The sequence below is a fragment of the Trachypithecus francoisi genome, unplaced genomic scaffold, assembly GCF_009764315.1.
Source record: "Trachypithecus francoisi isolate TF-2019V2 unplaced genomic scaffold, Tfra_2.0 Contig01585, whole genome shotgun sequence".
Lineage (NCBI taxonomy): Eukaryota > Metazoa > Chordata > Mammalia > Primates > Cercopithecidae > Trachypithecus > Trachypithecus francoisi.
Window position 1 is genome coordinate 4,528,705 of NW_022681444.1, and position 19,268 is coordinate 4,547,972.

At 45.5% G+C, this 19,268-nt stretch overlaps 1 protein-coding gene across 18 annotated transcripts in view; it reads left to right on the forward strand.

The window, feature by feature from the left end:
• The window catches only part of RALGPS1 (Ral GEF with PH domain and SH3 binding motif 1), a 327,157-nt gene that overhangs the window by 27,459 nt on the left and 280,430 nt on the right, over positions 1 to 19,268 (forward strand). The gene's annotated exons all lie outside the window — the stretch shown is intronic.

Below are 19,268 nucleotides of genomic sequence, written 5' to 3' on the forward strand. Positions count from 1 at the left end.
GATTTTTGTATTTTTAGTAGAGACAGGGTTTCACTGTGTTCACCAGGCTGGTCACAAACTCCTGACCTCAGGTGATCCGCTTACCTCGGCTTCCCAAAGTGCTGAGATTACAGATGTGAGCCACCGCGCCTGGCCAAGGATACTCTTACTGGCTGTCAGTTCTTGGATATGTTACCTAACCTCTTTGGGCCTCAGTTTTCTTACTTTCTCTCTAATAATTCATTAGAGAATTATTGTGTGGATTTGGTGGTGTATTTCTATGGATAAGGTGCTTAGCACAGTACCTGTCATAGAGTAATGGTTCAATAAATGGTGATGATAGTGATGATGACCATCATGTGAGTACCTCTGTAAATACCTCCATTGGACCAAATCTAACCTATATGATAAATGTTTGAAATAAAGAACATCAACAGTAACAAGTTCAGTATGAGATTAGCAACATGAGAGGGAAAACCAGATACACTGGCAAAATTACTGGAACACCAAGAGGATAAGGATAGCAGTGGAGAATCATAAAAACATGACATGATAGCAAATGAAAAGGTACAAGGTCCAGGAACTATTAAGCATGATCAAAGTAGTCTTGTTGGCTGCGAAGAAGAGAGGCAAGAGATTCTGAATCAATACCTGGAGATGATGAGGACAAAGTAACCTTAGTCCTTAGTGATGATAGAAATTTTCTTTTTTTTATTCCTTTTATCTTTTTTCTTTTTTTTTGAGACGGAGTTTCGCTCTTATTGCCCAGGCTGGAGTGCAATGGCATGATCTTAGCTCACCGCAACCTCCGCCTCCCACGTTCAAGTGATTCTCCTGCCTCAGCCTCCTGAGTAGCTGGGATTACAGGTATGCACCACCACGCCTGGCTAATTTTGTATTTTTTTTTTGTTTTAGTAGAGATGGGGTTTCTCCATGTTGGTCAGGCTGGTCTCAAACTCCCTACCTCAGGTAATACGCCTGCCATGGCCTCCCAAAGTGCTGGGATTACAGATGTGAGCCACTGTGCCTGGCTGATACAAATTTTTATTGCCACTTCTACTTCCCTGAGTATTTTAGTGGATAGACATTGTGGGGAAGTGGCATCAGGGATTGATTGATTGATTGATTGATTGATTGATTGATTTTGAGACGGAGTCTCGCTCTGTCGCCCAGGCTGGAGTGCAGTGACCAGATCCCAGCTCACTGCAAGCTCCTCCTCCCGGGTTTACGCCATTCTCCTTCCTCAGCCTCCTGAGTAGCTGGGACTACAGGTGCCCGCCACCACGCCCGGCTAATTTTTTGTATGGTTTTTAGTAGAGACGGGGTTTCACCGTGTTAGCCAGGATGGTCTCGATCTCCTGACCTTGTGATCCGCCCGTCTCGGCCTCCCAAAGTGCTGGGATTACAGACTTGAGCCACCGCGCCCGGCCAGGGATTTATTTTTATTTTTTCAGAGATGGAGTCTTGCTCTGTTGCCCAGGCTGGAGTGCAGTAGTGCAATGATAGCTCACTGAAGTCTTGAACTCCTTGGTTCAAGGATCCTTCCACCTCTGCCTCCTAAGTAGTTGGGACTACAGGTGTGCACCACCACTCCTAGCTTAAAAATTTTTTTTGTTTAGAGATGGGCTTTTGCAGTGTTGCCCAGGTTAGTCTTGAACTCCTGGCCTCAAGTGCTCCTCTGCCTCAGCCTTCTGAGAATCTGGGATTACAGGCATGAGCCATTGAGCCTGGCTGCCAGGATTTTTTACCTAATGTTTGTTTATTTTATTTTATCTTATTTTATTTTTTAACTCTAAAGCCCCATGGTTATAATTAGGCTTGTTACAGAGAAGCCTCATATTAAATATGTATTGAATGGATAAGATGAAATCAATTAATCAGTTCCTGGCTCTTTCTAAAGAAGTTTAAATATAGTAATAGTGACAATATTATATCTCCAAATGTTGGCAAAAATTTAAGGCAATTCCTATGAGATCTTTTATAAAGTTTGAAAAAAATAATGATGTTTACCTGGAAAAAATAAGTTGGTAAAAAAAGAAGACATTTATTTATTTTTAATTTTTTTGAAACAGGGTCTTGCTCTGTTGCCCAGCCTGAAGTATAGTGGCACAATCTTGGCTCACTGCAACCTCCACATCCCAGGTTCAGACAATTCTCATGCTTCAGCCTCTGGAGTAGCTAGGATTACAGGATTGTGCCACCACACCCAGCTAATTAAAAAAATATTTTTAGTAGAAATGGGGTTTCATTTTTAGTGGAGATGGATTTGGCCAAGCTGGTCTTGAACTCCTGGCCTCAAGTGATCTGCCCACCTCAGCTCCCAAAGTGCTGGCATTACAGGCGTAAGCCGCTGCTCCTGGACAAGATAGTTTTTTAAATGAGTGAAATTGCCTTTATTTTTCCAGATTTTTATTAATTTCTACAAATGTTTGAGTTGCCTACTATATAAAAGCAGTGCTAAACTCTTTGTTGAGGTAATAGAAAAATGGCTATCTGTGTTATATGTTCTCATTTAACTCTTATCACTGTCCTTGTGAGAGAGCCACTTTAGGTTGTGCTATGAGTGAGAGAAAATGCAAAATAACAAAGACATAAACAAGTTAGAAGTTTCTTATTTGCAAGAAGTCAGAAGGTAATTAGGCCAGAGTAGGTATGGAGCCTGCATAGTCAGAGACCCAGGTTGCTTCTAAGTCCAAAGTGACTTCATGGCCTAAAATGGCTGCAAGAACTCTAGCCTTTCCATATGCATTCCAGCCTTTGAGGGCTACTGTCCAGAAATTCGGCATGATACCTCTTCCATCTCATTCATTTAATCTTGGTCTTACGACCACAACTAGCAGTAAGGGAAGCCAGGAAAGGTAATCTACACTCCGGGAAGCCATGGCTACCTAAAAGAAGAAAGGGAGGATGACTACTAGTGGGCAGCGTCATAGCAACATTATTAGTAATTGCCAAAAATGGAAACAACCCAAATATCTACCAGTTAATGAACAGAGAAACAAAATGTGGCACATACATATAAAGGAGTATTATTCAGTCATAAAAAAGAATAAACTACTGTTTCATGCCTACTATGGATAAACCTGGAAAACATTCTAAGTGAAAGAAGCAAGACGCAAGTCCATGTACCGTATGATTCCGTCTGTATGAAACGTGTAGAAGAGGCAAACCCAAAGAGACAGAAAGTAGATTCGTACTTGCTGGGCCTCGTGGCAGGGGGAGTGGGGAGTAACTGCTGATGGATTGGGCACAGGATTTCTTTTTCTTTTTTTTTTTTTTTTGAGACGGAGTCTCGCTCTGTCACCCAGGCTGGAGTGCTGTGGCCGGATCTCAGCTCACTGCAAGCTCCGCCTCCCGGGTTCACACCATTCTCCTGCCTCAGCCTCCCGAGTAGCTGGGACTACAGGCGCCGCCACGTCGCCCGGCTAGTTTTTTGTAGTTTTTAGTAGAGATGGGGTTTCACCGTGTTAGCCAGGATGGTCTCGATCTCCTGACCTCGTGATCCGCCCGTCTTGGCCTCCCAAAGTGCTGGGATTACAGGCTTGAGCCACCGCGCCCGGCCAGGATTTCTTTGTAGGGTGATAAAAATGTTCTGGAATTAGATAGTGGCAATGGTTGCACAACTTAGTGAATATGCTAAAAATCACTGAATTCTATAGATGAATTTTGTGTTGTGTAAATTATATCTGAATTTTAAAAAATAACTTTTATTAAATTTTAATTGTACAAAAATAAGAAAGGCAAAAAAGAAAGAAACAGCCATCATCTCATTGTCAATACCTGGGGTGTATGTGTCCAGACATTTTTTTGTGTGCCTGCCTCAAAGTTCAGTTGATAGACACTACATTCTCTCTCTCCTGTCGGGAGCAATGTGTTGGGATTAGCATAGTCCACAAACATGTTTTTTTTTACTAGTGCTTTGGAATTCCTCTGTTGTTAAGACTGTTACGTCGGAAACAATATTTGGCCATGGTGGAAACCTTAGCATATTCGGAGTCAGAAGACCTGGGTGCCTCTTCCAACTTACATTGGGTTTGTGAGCTTGAGAGAAGCACTTAGTCTCACTCTCCTCATTTTGAAAAGGGATTGTGAAACTTTGTGGTATCTTTCTTACTAGAATGGCAAAAATGAAGGGAGAAAAAGACAATATTATGTTGGTGAGGTTGTGGAGTGATCAGGTTTCATACTGCTGGTGAGAGTATAAATTGGTCTAGCCACTTTGGAAAATTGGCATCATCTATCAAAGCTGAACAGATACATACCTGATGACCCAGCAGTTCCACTCCTTGGTATCAACCCAGCTTTGAGACAGACACAAAGAAATGCATATGGATGTGTACCAGAAGGCATGTTCAGGCTCGCTTCTAGCAGCACCATCTGTAATAGCTCAAACTGGAAACAATCCCAGTGTCCATTGGTAGTGGAAGGGATAATACATGTGGTACACGCCCATGATGGAATACTGTAGTCAATTAGAGTTAATGTACAAGCCCATGAAAACAATCCGATGAATTTCACATAATGGTCATGCGGATAGAAAAGGTTATAGACCGTATGAGTCCACTTACATAAAGTACATTATATAATGTAGATTATAAAACAAAATGTTATAAAACATTTTTATAAAACAAATGTTATACAAACATTTTTATAAAACAAAAATGTTGAAACATTAGAACATATAATTAATTTACAAATACATATACACATGTTAGAGGTGCTTTGCTTAATTTTTTTTTAACTGTTGGTCATGAAGGATCATAAAGTTTGGTGAGCCAAGGCTTGCTGCCACAAGAGGGGGCAGTCTGAGCCAAGGCCGGGCTGTGGATGCAGCTGGGTGAGTAGGTGAGCCTCATGCTAGTCAGTTGGTGGCCTGTGTTAGGATTGCTTTCCTTGTTGTAGAATCATGAAATGTGGGGCAGGGGAGGGTGGTGGTGAAGCTGACAAAGGGGCAGGGGCCTGGAAACCAGCCGGAGGGCTGAGAAGAATGAAGAGGAAGCTTGGTGAGAGGACGAAAGGAAGGCAGCGCTGGCGTGGCATCCAAATAGAAGAAAGGAGCCAGCAGGGGAGGCCGAAGACCAGCAAGGCTAAGGAAATGGGAGGAGAAAGAGGGGCGGGGCATCATCAGGGCTGGAGGGATGACTCCAGAAAGAGGGGCTGGTGAGCAGGTTAAAGCTGCCATGAGGTGGGAGAGCCTTAGGCCACTATTCTCAACAATTAGCAGCAGGAGGTTCTGGGACCCCAGAGGCGCCAGTGTGACCCCAGCCTTTGGGCAGGGGTTACTGAGCGGGTGAGTGTCTGATGGGAAAGTAGCCTGGGGTTCAAGGGTCAAAGCTGTTCTGAAGATGTTCTTAGGCAAAGAGAAGAACCAAGGGAGTGACAGAGACTGAGGTTGCAAGAGAAGGGGCTGACTGCCTGACTGGCAGCTGGGAGTGGACCCCAAGTCCAGGGCCTGCCACCAGCCCTGGCTCAGTGGATGCCTTTCTCAGAGGTGGGAGGGGAAGACCAGGTGAGAAGAGGGTCCTGAGGGAGCAGAAGTCACCTTCTCTCAGTGTGGGAGGTTGTGAGGCTGCCCACCTCACAGCCTACCCTGGCTGTGCACACATGTGGAATAAGGTGTGGGGTATGGTGAGGGGGTGCTTTGGAACAGCTGCCATGGGAGACAAGATGAGCCAGCGGCCACTGAGCTCGTAGCATGTCGTGTACAATGCTTGCGTGTGCCTGCATGGGCGGCGTGCCATGCCCACCCTCCCTTGCCTTTATACTCTTTTCACACAGCAACATGCTCCTGGGGCAGGAACATTTGTGTCCAGGCATTCCTGAGGTCCCTTCTTGCTGGGTGTGCCCAAGGCCTGGGCTTGGTTTTTGGCCTGTCAGAATGCATTTTCCCACAGAGCCAGTTTTTCTTTGGGGTTCATTCCCCATGCACACCTTACGTGCTTATTTACCACAGCATGTATCCAAAGCATGATGGGAAAGGAAAATAGTGATCAAATAGGATGAATTCCATGATTTTAGGAGAGGATTTGCCACCTGATTGGCTAATGATGATATCAAATATGGATGCATGGGAAAAGTATTTTAACATTTCAAAGAATAGATTGAAGTCAGGCCTTATAGCACTGTAACTGGTCCAAATGAGCTTTGAAAGACAAGTCTTAACCATATGGAACATCAATGTAAATTGAATTATTTTTCCTACTTTTATAGTGGCTACTGTTTGGAAAGAGACGTGCTGGGAAGGTATGTCCTATTGATTAGGGGTTATGAAGCCCAGCATGTATTCCTGGTAAGCCAGTGCGCTGACCACAGTGAAGTGTACCATCTTGAATAGGCGGTCATGCCGTGTGGGCACCCACAGGTGTATACTGGATACAGGGGAGCCGGGTGGAGCTGTAGTCAGAGAAGCCTCCTGCCAAGTGGAGCCCTATGGGACTGAGGTGCTGCAGAGTCTATTTCAGGACATCGGGCAGCCTCCGCGAGCCACCCAACAGGGGATGTGTTAGGGGCTTCTTCACCACATGAAGCTCTGGGGTTTTCTCTGTTGCTTCTCCTGTTGAGGGTTTTTTTTAACTGTTTTTCTCTCTCTGCCGCCTCCTTGTGCACACCTCTTTTTGCTACCCTGTCATGCTGTCACCCTTGTGTTCCCATTGGTGTCTGTTCCCCCAACAGCTGGGCTTACTTGGGCAGCCTCCTGTCAACCTCAGTCAGCTCCCTGTACCTATCCAGAAGCCCCCTCCTCTCTCTTTCCAGTTCACCTCCCTTCCTCCCTTGGAGCTGTCCTTGCTCCAGACCCTTAATCAGAAAAGGGCCAGCTCATTGTGTGAGTTACGTTTGGCCATAGGAGAATAGGGTAAAGGATGTGAAGACAAGTAAGACTTGAGCCTTGTCTTTAAGGAACTATGAACTAGTTGACCTCCCCTCCCCAGCGCTGCGGACCATTCTTGCCCCCTGAGATTCTGCCCACCTATTTGGCACCTCTTCTAAGAATGCTTTTCTGCTCTCCCCAGTTCGCAGGAGCTCTCCTTTCCTTAAACCCTCATGGCACTGTGGCCCTGGCCACGTTCTACATTGCATCATGCTGCTTTGATCTGTTCTGTACCTCCTACCTTATCTCCTCGACTAGACTTTAAGCTCTTTTAAGGCAAGGTCTGTGTCTTGCTCAATGCCTTACACACAGGAGATGCTCAATAAATGTTACAAGACTGAAATCAGCATAGAATCTGTTATGGCTCCCAGCATCTGTCCCCTTTGTTGCCGTGGCACTCAGGTCTTGAGCTAACGAGAGAATATGGGAAGAAGCAGAGAGTATTTACCTGGAAGAATCCTAGGTGCTTCAGTTTAGGTAGGAACAGCCACAACAAATGTTAAAAGCTGAAATATTATAATATTTCTCAGATTCTTCTGGTAGCCTCACTCTTCTGTCAACCTGTTTTTACAAAAGAGGCAGAAGGTAAAGTTTCTGATGCATTTCTGCACAGGGGCCCAGTCTTCTTTGATATTGCATGATTAACAACACTATAAGTAACTCATATAGTACTTTGAAGAAGCACATTCCCAAAATTTTATATGTCAGTGGATTAGTTCTCCTAAGGAGGATGCTAGAAACAACCTGTCTTGGTTTTCTCATATGCTCCCTGCTTTAAACAAAGGAGTTATCTCAGAGATGAGATTCAGAGATGAGTAATTTCTCTGAAGTCACACAGCAAGGAAGTGACAGAGTTGGACTGGAGTCAAGGTCCGTCTCTGGCTCTAGAAGTGGAGCTCTCTCCACTGTCTGATTAGAGTTGGATTCCATTAGAAGCACTCAGCTGCCCCTTGGTGCCTATGCTCTTGGAGGGGCTGTTGGAATCCTGCCAGTCCCAAGGAATCTGGGCTGAATTGGCCCGAATCCATTCAGCTAGGGGAGGACTGTCTCCCCCCCCGTTGTCACCACAGGAACCAAAGGGCAGAGAATCTGTTTCCATTTCTCTTAGGAAGACCACAGTCTGCTAACCCATTTCACCTGGGCCCACCTGGATGACAGCTGACCAGTCATCCCGAGCCTCAGGCATGCTAAGGCAGCAGGAGCTCGAGCAGTCTGTTGTGAACAGGGGATAGAGAACTTGCACTCACTGACAGGCAAGTGACATTGCATTTAAGGACTCTTGGCCATGGAAGGGAGAGAAGGAAGCCAAGCTTCGTAGTTGTAGCAGTGGCGCTTTTGAGGCAGGATGAATGGAATGACTGCATAAGAACTTTACAAGGAGAGAACTCCTAAAGAGAGGAGATTAAAGTATATGAGAGGCTTTCTGGAACTAAAAGTCAATGAAGAACTGAAATTAGTAGTTTGGAAGGTCAAAGGAAAAATATTTCATAATCCAGAGTAATAATGACAAGAAATGGGGATAATGAAAATGTGAGGGGCCAGGCGCGGTGGCTCAAGCCTGTAATCCCAGCACTTTGGGAGGCCGAGACGGGCGGATCACGAGGTCAGGAGATCGAGACCATCCTGGCTAACACGGTGAAACCCCGTCTCTACTAAAAATACAAAAACGAGCCGGGCGAGGTGGCGGGCGCCTGTAGTCCCAGCTACTCGGGAGGCTGAGGCAGGAGAATGGCGTAAACCCAGGAGGCGGAGCTTGCAGTGAGCTGAGATCCGGCCACTGCACTCCAGTCCGGGCGACAGAGCGAGACTCCGCCTCAAAAAAAAAAAAAAAAAAAAGAAAATGTGAGGTACTTAGAGGTGGTAGCAAGAACAGATTTATTTATTTATTTATTTATTTCCAAAGGAAAGAGAATTAGGCTCTCTTTGGGCTTCCCCTGTGTAACTCTGGAGGCTGGAAGACAGTGGGCTGGTGTCTCCAGACTATTAAAGGGAGAGGGCCTGAAGTTCTCTATATACCTAGCCAAGAAGTCAGTGAGGTCCATTGTGTAAGAAAGCCATTTTCAAACATGTGAGGGCACAAAACGTTTATTAAATGTAACTGAGGAAAATATCCCATGAAGTTCTCTAACCCAAGGACAATGGAAGTGGAGTCGAGATGTGGAGACAGGGAAGGAAGGAGTGCAGGAAACAGGAATGACACTTGTTGTTTTTTTTTTTTTTTTTTTTTGGGATGTAGTCTCGCTCTGTTGCCCAGGCTGGAGTATAGTGGCATGATACCAGCTCACCAAAACCTCCATCTCCCGAATAGGTCAAGTGATTCTCCTGCCTCAGCCTCCCTTGTAGCTGGGATTACAGGCATGCACCACCACACCCAGCTAATTTTTGTATTTTTAGTAGAGATGGGGTTTCACCATGTTGGCCAGGCTGGTCTCGAACTCCTGACCTCAGGTGATCTGCCCACCTCGGCCTCTCACAGTGCTGGGATCACAGGCGCGAGCCACTGCGTCCAGCTGGAATAGCACATCTTTTAGTGCATGTAGTTTAATCTCAATGGATTAAACTGCGGTGAGTTGGAATTTCTATTATTAAATTATGAAGAGTTCTAAAAATAAAGGGGATCTGTTGTAAGGGAAAACATGATAATAGTTTGAGAATAAAAATTCTAAACCATTTCTACAATACCTAAGGCTTTGGGAGGAAGGATGAGAGAGTGGGGAAACAAGTGCATTTAAACATAGGGCACACAGAACATGGCCACATAGCTATTCATTGTGTTACAGAAGGAGAGATAAGGGTTCAATTTTGACTATTAGAGATTAGAACTTATATTAGGACTAGATTTGGTTGCATGTAATAACGCCTGAACGACACTGGGTTTACACCATCACATAAAAAAGTAAAAAGACGGGCAGTCTAGGCTGGGTGTGGTGGCTCATGCCTGTAATCCCAGTACTTTGGGAGGCCGAGGCAGGCGGATCAGGAGGTCAGGAGATCGAGACCATCCTGGCTAATACAGTGAAACCCCGTCTCTACTAAAAATACAAAAAAATTAGCCAGGTTTGGTAGCGGGTACCTGTAGTTCCAACTACTTGGGAGGCTGAGGCAGGAGAATGGCTTGAACCCGGGAAAGTGGAACTTGCAGTAAGCCGAGATCTTGCCACTGCACTCCAGCCTGGGCAACAGAGCGAGACTGTCTCAAAAAAAAAAAAAAAAAGTGGGCAGTCTAGGGTTGGTATAGTGGGATCAAAGACATCATGGACCCATGTTCATGCCACTCTTCTATCCATAGCAGATTGACTCCTGAAACAGTGTGGTTGCTTGAGCTCCAGTCATCACACTCGCATTCCAGGATTCAGAGGAGATAAGGAGAAAGATGTGCCCCTTCCTTTCTGAGACACTTCTTGGAAGTTTTACATAGCTTTAACATGTGCATCTTCTTGAGTAGAGCTTGGACACACTGAGCTGTAAGGGAACCTAGGGGTGCTTGGCTAAAGATGGGAGCTAAAGAAGACAAGGAGAAAGATAGGAACTTGGCCTCAAAAAATAATCACTACCAGGATGCAAATTATAACAATAGGTTCAATGGCAGAAAGGTTACAAAGATGGATAAAACCAGTGTTAGCAAGTGAATGGGGGAAGTGGGTGCTCCTCTACATTACTGGTAGGAGTCTGAATTGTTCAACTTTTGGGAAACATGATCTATTTTGAGAATATCTAACATTGAAATACCTGTGTCTGGCAATCCAGCAGCATACTTCTGTGAATCTCTTCTGCAGAAATAAAGCACCGATGCAAAAAGTGGTACATACAATGCCATTTTCTGCATCATTGTTTATAGTGGCAAAAGGTGAAAAGTAGGGGAGCACCCATCAGCAGTGTTGGAAAGCTCTCTATAAACTGGCGTGAGAGAAGGCCAGGATATATCATTAGGTGTAAAAACTCTGCTACCCTACCTGAGGAGCTCTGTCTAATCTCCCTCTCTGATGCTTTCTTTGGCCAGTTGAATGCTCTACACCTTTTGAAAATGTAAGGTTTTAGGTGGTGTAGTAGCCGTAGGCCCTGTCTGTCTCTATTCTGTTAAATCTGCAGCTTCACCATTGACATGATTTGTCTGGGCCCAGCAGGCATGGAGGGCATGACCCTGGTCCCTGGCGTGAGCCCTGCGTGGTTACGTGTTGCCAGGCAGAAAGGCATGGAGGAATGTGCTCTTGGTGGCTCAGAGTGAGGTGGGTGGAAGGGGGAGGGCATACAAGCAAGGGTGGGTTGATGGCTTCTTATTTGTACACCGCTAGTGGGTTTGGCTATAGCAATAAGGATATGTTTTCAAAGTAAGCTTGCTCAGAAAAGGGTTTACGAGTCATGGAAGCTGTGGGTGGCCACAGCTGTGACAGTCCAGTGAGGAAGATGAACACACACTTCACGACAAAAGTTTTGAGTGTTATGGAGAAGTCTAGATGCCCTAAAAGCTGTAGGAGAAGGACCTACCTAGGGCATCGCAGGAGATTTAAATGTCGCACAGGAAGTGACATTTAAATGAGAATGGAAGAGTAGGAAAGAGCCAGGAGTGGAGGAGGGAGGAGGGTTTTAGGGAGAGGAACTAGCCCCTGTTTTTGCTGGTGGTGAAAGAAGCAGGCTGCGTGTGGCCAGGGATGTGCCTGAATGACCTTCTGGGACCTTTGTGGTATCCACACATCTCTCCTTCCTTGGCTGGGCTGTACCTACAGTGGAGCTACTTCTAAGGCCTGGAAGTGGGAGAGGTTGGCAGAGGGTCTGCACATCAGCACAGAACGTGCTCCCCCAGTGGGCTCTGTGATTCTCTTTGCTCCCCAGTCCTGCAGGGTCGCTTGTGTCTGTCAAGGCACCTTCCCTCCTTCCAGTCCCTTTGTACCATCCTTGAGCCTTTTGGGGCAGCAGAACCAGGCAGCTTGGGTGCTCATGGGCTTGCTTGAGCATCACAGTCTCACTCTGACCTTTCTCCTTTCCATAATAGGCTGGGGAAGTACTCATTCGTTTTTATTGAGAACACAATAGACTATGCTGGGCACTGTGCTGGAAACTGGGGATGAAATAACAGTATTTGAACACTTATCCCTGCCAGGCACTGTGGTCAACCCTTATTGCACAGAGATGGCTTCAGTTAAGGAACTTAACACATATAGAGCACTTGGACAAGTGCCTGGTACCCCTGGTGCTCCTGAGTGCCAGCTGTTGCTATTAATGAATCCTTACCACAGCCACATGAGATGAGTACAATCCTGTATCTCCACTTTACAGAGGGGGAAATAGAAGTCGAGCGACACTTGCCACATTGGTGGCATATGGCAGAGCAGGATTCAAACCCAGGACAGTTGGACTTCCAAGTCCTGTCGCTCTCTGAGGGTGAGTGAAATAGACACAGAGGGTGAATGGGATAGACATGACTCTCGCCTTACAGAGCTCTTATGGTTGAGCAAGGAGCAGCCACAATGGCAAGTCAGAGTGACAAACATTGCAGAGGGCTAAGCAGAGAGCCTGCAGAGGAAGGCCATGGACCCAGGCTGGGGGCCTGTTGGGTGGAGGGGAAGAAACAGTATTCTATGTAGTCCTCAGTGTGATCTAAGTCACTTCCTGCTCACCTATGGGATACGTTTCATTCGCCTCTGGGCTTTGGCGAGGAGGTCCTAGTTCAGTCATCTGTGTACAAGCTATTAATGATTAATCATTTGAGTGCAGGGGTGTGGCTACTCATACAAGCCAGCGTTCTGGGATCTTATCTCCCAGGCACTCCCATGGAGGCTGACCCCTCCTTTTCCAAGCAACCTGTGCCCTGAGGTCCTGTCACACTTCTTTACCTTGTGCAAATAGCCTGGGTTATGAATCTGTGCTGCCCCATCCGCCTCTCACTCCACTTCTGTTGAGTGAGTGAGCACATTCAGATGTCCTGTTGGACTGTTCCACTGCACAGTTAGAAATAAAGAAATGAAGCATCATTATAAACCTATGCTTGAAAATCCAAGCCACGTAAATTCTGCTATGATTCTGCCACGTGCCACGCCAGCATACTGAATAGCGCTTGTGTTTGTGCACATTTCTTCCAGTCCCTGTCCACCGGCCAGGTGTATATATATATAATTTTTTTTTTTTTTTTTGAGACAGAGTCTGGCTGGGTCGCCCAGGCTGGAGTGCAGTGGCGCGATCTCGGCTCACTGCAAGCTCTTCCTCCCAGGTTCACGCCATTCTGCCTCAGCCTACCTAGTAGATTGGACTACAGGCGCCCGCCACCATGCCTGGCTAATTTTTTTGTATTTTTAGTAGAGATGGGATTTCACCGTGTTAACCAGGATGATCTTGATCTCCTGACCTCGTGATCCGTCGGGCAGGTATATTTTTATGCTGCTGTGTACAAAAGTGCATCTTGTGTCTTGCTTCCTGGACATGATTGTATGAAATTGAGTAGTTAGGTGATTGGCCACCAGGTGGTGCTGCAGCACCAGGCACCAGACCCGAACCTGTGACCCGCTGTCTTTAGTACCTGGCTCCGAGCCATCCTTGTCTGTGGAAGTTCATTTTCAGTTTTTTCCCCTAAATGCTGTGTCACTCATAAATGTTTTCCATACTTATTTCAAAAGAAACCAGAAAATATTGAAGTATACAAAAATAGAAAGGAAAAGTGCCATACAATAATGCCTTTAAGAGGCAGTGATATTAACAGTTTAGTGAATATCCTTCTGTACTTCTATGTGTGTGTTCACATGTGTTATAAAGATTTTAAAACATGTTCACGTGTCATTTTCTCAGTGAGAACTTCTCATATAACCCCCCACCTTTAAAATTATGACCTTGTCTAGTGGCAGAGGGGGTGGGGTTTGTCGGGGAAGGAGGGATGATTAATGGATACAAAGAATAGGAAGAAAATTGAATAAGATCTAGTATTTGATAACACAGCAGGGTAATTGTAGTCAATAATAATTTAACTGTACATTTTAAAATAACAAAGGAGTGTAATTGGATTGTTTGTAACAGAAAGGATAAGTGCTTGAGGTGACAGATAACCCATTTACCCTGATATGATTATTATACATTGTATACCTATATCAAAATATCCCATATACCCCATACATATATGCACCTGCTATGTACCTGCAAAAATTACAAATAAAAAGTGTTAAAAAAAAAAAGAAAATTATGACTTGTCTCCCACTCTGCCTACTTTTCTCTGCTTTACTTTTTCCTTTATCACTCGCCACCAGCTGACAAGCCTTATCTTTTACTGAATGATTTACTTATTGTCTGTTTCCCCCACTAGAACATACTGGGGGTTTTGGGTTTTTTCTTCACTGCTCTATCCGTAGCACCTAGGACAGTGCCTGATATATACTAGCTTTTCAGCAAATATTTATTGAATGAAAGCATGAGAGTGGGTGTGCCCTGAGTTTATGGACATTGCTCTCTGTCAGGAAATATTGATCTCCCTCACCTTTTTATCCACCGCTTAGTATCCCGTTGAATGGAGGTTCTAACTGCCTGTACTGGAGCACATTTATGTGCTTTTCAAGTGTTTTCCTAGTCTTTTTGTAGCGAGTGTTACAGTCAGTAGCTTTCCTGGAACATATTCTCTGGTTGTCTATCTGATGATTTCCTTGCGTTGTTCAAACTCTGGGGTTAGTGCTTTAGAAAAAATAGCTCATATTAATCCTCACACCAACCCTGTAAGAAAGGTGCTGCTTTTAGTTTCTGTCTTTCACCTGATGAGAAAGCTGAGGTTTAGAGAGAACAAACCCGCTCTTCAGGTCCACCCATCTTCCAAGTGTTGAGCCGTCCTACATTAAGGATGTTAATTCATCATCTGTCATGTGACATCACTAACACCCTTTTCCCAGTTTATTGACTGCCTTTCATTTTTTTCTTGATGTCTTTTCCTGTATAGAAGTTTTAATTTTAATGTAGCCAAATCTGCCAGTAGTTTTCTGGCTTTTGTACTCTTAGAGAGGACTTCTTTACCTCCAACTTATCTTAAAAATTTGATCTGTGTTTGCTTTAGTATTTTTCCTTTTTTTGTTGTTGTTTAAGTCTTGAATCCATCTAAAGTTTATCCTTATATGTGATATTGAGTAAGATTTTAAACAAATTCCTCCTTTTTCCAAATGAATAGTAGATTGTTTCATCAACATCTATTGAAGAATCTGTCTTCTCCACTGTTTGAAATGCCTCTTGGTTATATGTTACTCCTCACATATACTGGATCCTATGTTCTGGACTGTGTCCTGTCCTGTGAATCTGTTCCTCTGTTTCTGTGCCATTTATCACTGACTGTGGCTTCCTGGCAGGACAAGACCCTTCTCACTGTAGTTCTTTTTTGAAACGTCTTAGCTGTCTTTAGTTATTCTTCCAGATGAAATTTTAAATCAATTTGTTGAGTTCCAGAATGAATCCCCTTAGGATATGGAGTGAACTTGCATTTTATTTATAGATTGATTAGATGGAGTTGATGGCTTTACAATACTGTCTCCTTATTCAAGGGAGTGAAATGTCTCTCCTTTAAGTCTTTTCTTTTTTTGTCTTTTAGTAAGGTTTTATAATTTCCTTCAAATGATTTTTGTACATTTCTTTTAAAGTTTATTTCTGGATATTTTTCTCTTTTGTTAGTGGGCTCTTGGACCATTATGCTTTCTAGTTGATTGTTGTTTGTACAGAGGAAATTGTTGATTTTATGGCTGGATAGATATCATTCATAGATTTCTCTTTAATCCACTTCCATTTGCTTGAAATCTAGATATTCTGCATAATTTATAGTTCATTGATGTCATCCTTTTCTGTATTTTAATGCTGCAGCAGACTTTTTCCTTTTTTATTTTTGAGATGGAGTCTCACTCACTCTGTTGCCCAGGCTGGAGTGCAGTGGTACAATCTCAGCTCACTGCAACCTCCACCTCCTGGATTCAAGCGATTCTTCTGCCTCAGCCTCCCGAGTAGCTGGGATCACAGGCATGCATCACCACGCATGGCTACTTTTTATATTTTTAGTAGAGACAGGGTTTTGCCATATTGGCCAGGCTGATTGTGAACTCCTGCCCTCAAGTGATCTGCCCTCCTTGGCCTCCCAAAGTGCTGGGATTACAGGTGTGAGCCACCGCGCCAGCCTTATGTTTTATTTGTTTGGTCCTTTAAACAGGACCTGGAGAGTGGAAGGCAAATGTGTGGACTCATCTCATCATCTTCCAAGTCTATTAGTTGAGGTTGATGTGAAAGTGTCACCTGTCCCTGTGCCCTTCTGGCACCTCCAACCCACACCATTAACCCTACAGTGCTCTCCATGGAATGTGGGCTGACCCTGAAGAGCCTTTGAAACTGGTCACAGGTTTTCCGTTTTCCTGCCACCTGGGGTGTGCCCTTCACTCCTGAAGTCTTTCTCCTACTGCTTCCTGGACTGCTTTCACTCCCCATTTTCCAGCCAGACCTTGCCCACCCTGTCTGTCATTGTAGACAACTTCCTTCTTATTTTAAGGGAAGGACTAGGCTGTTCATTATGAAAATGAGGGCTTAGAGCCAGGACTCAATGCTATTTGTCAACAAGGCCCAATAATGTAATGTGGGTATCCTGTTCTTCCAACCTACCCCTTGCCTCAAGGTTTCTGAGGTACCTCATCACAGAAGAAACAGCAGCCAAGGAGAACTCAGAGATCCTCAGTATGAGCCCCGCACCGCAACACAGGGCCCTCTGGTCAAAGCTGGGTTGGAGCAGGTAATGGGCTCCCAGCCCATGGGGACCTCCCACTTGCGCAAGCTTGATCTAGGTCTGGGTCCCATACCATCCGCCAGCCGGCAGCAGTGTATGGGACATGCAGGCCTGGTGGGCACCCTTAGGCATGCACACAGGAGACAGAGAGGGCCGAGCTCAAGCAGGGGCCCCGGTTCACCACACACCTCTCAACAGCAGTGGAGAGAAGAGAAGGCCTTGAATAGGTGATGATCTTTTGGCACTCAGTGACACTAATGGATATGGTCCTGTCCTGACCTGGCCTGGTACCAGCCAGACCAGTAATGCTTCTGCCTTTGGCAGGATCTAGGAGGGAGGGAAAAGGAGGATGAGATCCCCTGCTCCCTACACGCCTCCACAGTCCACCTTAGATGGATTCTGTTTGGCCCACACGTGACAGGTGTAAAATGCCTGAATGTCAACACCCAGGGCTGCAGTCCTCCAATAATGGTTTTTCACAGGAAATGTTGAGACCCCTGTTTTTAGACCTGTTCCTAAGGGAGATTGTGGGGAGGGAGATTGGGTGGGGACGGAAGTATTGGGAGGGAGGGTGGGATAGGATGTGAGACTGTAGAATCCTTCATTTTTTTTAAACTTTTTATTTTGAGATTATTTTAGATTTATAGAAAAGCTGTAAAACAGTACAGAGCTTACATAACCACAGTACTATTATTAAATTAATATAGGTACCACACTGTTTACTGAACTACAGACCTTTTTCACATGTCACCAGTTTTCCCCACAGTGTCCCTTTTCTGTTTCAGGATCCAGTTTAGGGTCCCTCAGTGCATTCAGCCATTGAGTCTCATCAGTTTCCTCTGGTCTGTGACATTTTCTTAGTCTGTCCAGAAGGTCTCAGCTGAGCCTTGGTGGATGAAATTTAGAGTCTAGTTTTGGTGATTCTATTTATCAGTCCTATAGAGTGAAAGAGTCTCGTCCAGCCCTGCAGGTGTTGGTGTAGCCGCCTGGCCTGGCTGGCCCTCCCTGTGGACGTGTGTCTTCCTGTCCACAGCAGGCAGTCCAGGAGGCTCCCCACTGCGGCCCTCCTCCAGGTGAGGCATGAGTGGGCCATGGTACTCCTTCTTCCAGTCGCAAGGGAAGCAGCTAACAGGGTCTGACACTTCTCTCAGACTGTCTTTGTCAGGTGTCTTCTCTTTCTGTTGCCCTTTTTTTTTTTTGAGATGGAGTCTCACTCTGTCACCCAGGCTGGAATGCAGTGGAACAATCTCGGCTTACTGCAACCTCTGCCTCCCGGGTTCAAGCCATTCTCCTACCCCAGCCTCCTGAGTAGCTGCGACTATAGACACTCACCACTACGCCCAGCTAAGTTTTTGTATTTTTGATAGAGACGGGGTTTCACCATGTTAGCCAGGCAGATCTCGAACTCCTGATCTCATGATTTGCCCACCTCAGCCTCCCAAAGTGCTGGGATTACAGGCGTGAGCCACTGAGCTTGGCCGTCTCTTGCATTTTTAATATTTTGCCTTCTGCTAACTCTTTGAGTCTGAGGATGTGCTTAGATGTCTTCCTCAGGCCCCTCAAGACCCCAGCCTCAATCTGCTGCCCTTATCTCTTGCCTTCCCATTTCTGCTGTACTTGGCCCTGGTAGAGTCAGGACCATCAGGTCCCGTTGTGCATCGGTCCTTCCCTGACACTGCACACAGGGTGCTCTTGCCATTATATCCTCAGGCCTGTTCTCAGGTCCCATCCCAAGTGGTTCTGCAGTACCTTATACCATGGACTGAATTCTTTCTGCAGTTCCTGCTTTCTGCTTCTGTGTGATAAAGTCACTGCTTGGGGCAGACATCATCTTCTCTTCTCAGTCAGGGTATTTCTTCAGCTTCCGTTTGGAGAAGGGGAAGATGCATTCTGTTTTTCTCCAGCTGTGTATGCTTTAGATACAGGAAAATGTGGGTTTTTTAGTGTATTGTTCTGCAAGTTATGACTTAGCTTTTGCAATTACTCTATTAAGAGTAAGCCATAAAGGGACAGGGGTGCAGCAGGGAGACTGCATAAGAGGCTTTCACAATAGATGGGAGGTTTTGGTGGCTTGGATCAAGATGGAGGGATTGGAGGTGGTGAGACCTGGCCATGTTCCACGGAGAAGGATATTCTCTGTCCATGGTGGCCCAGGACAGAGACAGTACCCCTTTTAGTTCCAGACAATGTTGCCTGCCGATACTCAAAGCAAATGTTCCCTGGACTCTGATTAAGACTGAGGGTTTGGCCAGGCATGGTGGCTCATGCCTCACTTGGGAGGCTGAGATTGGCAGATCACCTGAGGTCAGGAGTTTGAGACCATCCTGGCCAACATGGCGAAACCCCGTCTCTACTAAAAATACAAAAATTACCGGCCGGGCACGGTGGCTTACACCTGTAATCCCAGCACTTTGGGAGGCTGAGGCAGGCGGATCATGAGGTCAGGAGATTGAGACCATCCTGGCTAACACGGTGAAACCCCATCTCTACTGAAAATACAAAAAAAATTAGCTGGACGTGGTGGCGGGTGCATGTAGTCCCAGCTACTCGGGAGGCTGAGGCAGGAGAATGGCGTGAACCTGGGAGGCGGAGCTTGCAGTGAGCTGAGATCGCGCCACTGCATTCCAGCCTGGGCGACAAAGCGAGTCTCCGTCTCAAAAAATAAACATACAAAAATACAAAAATCACTTGGGCATGGTGGCACAC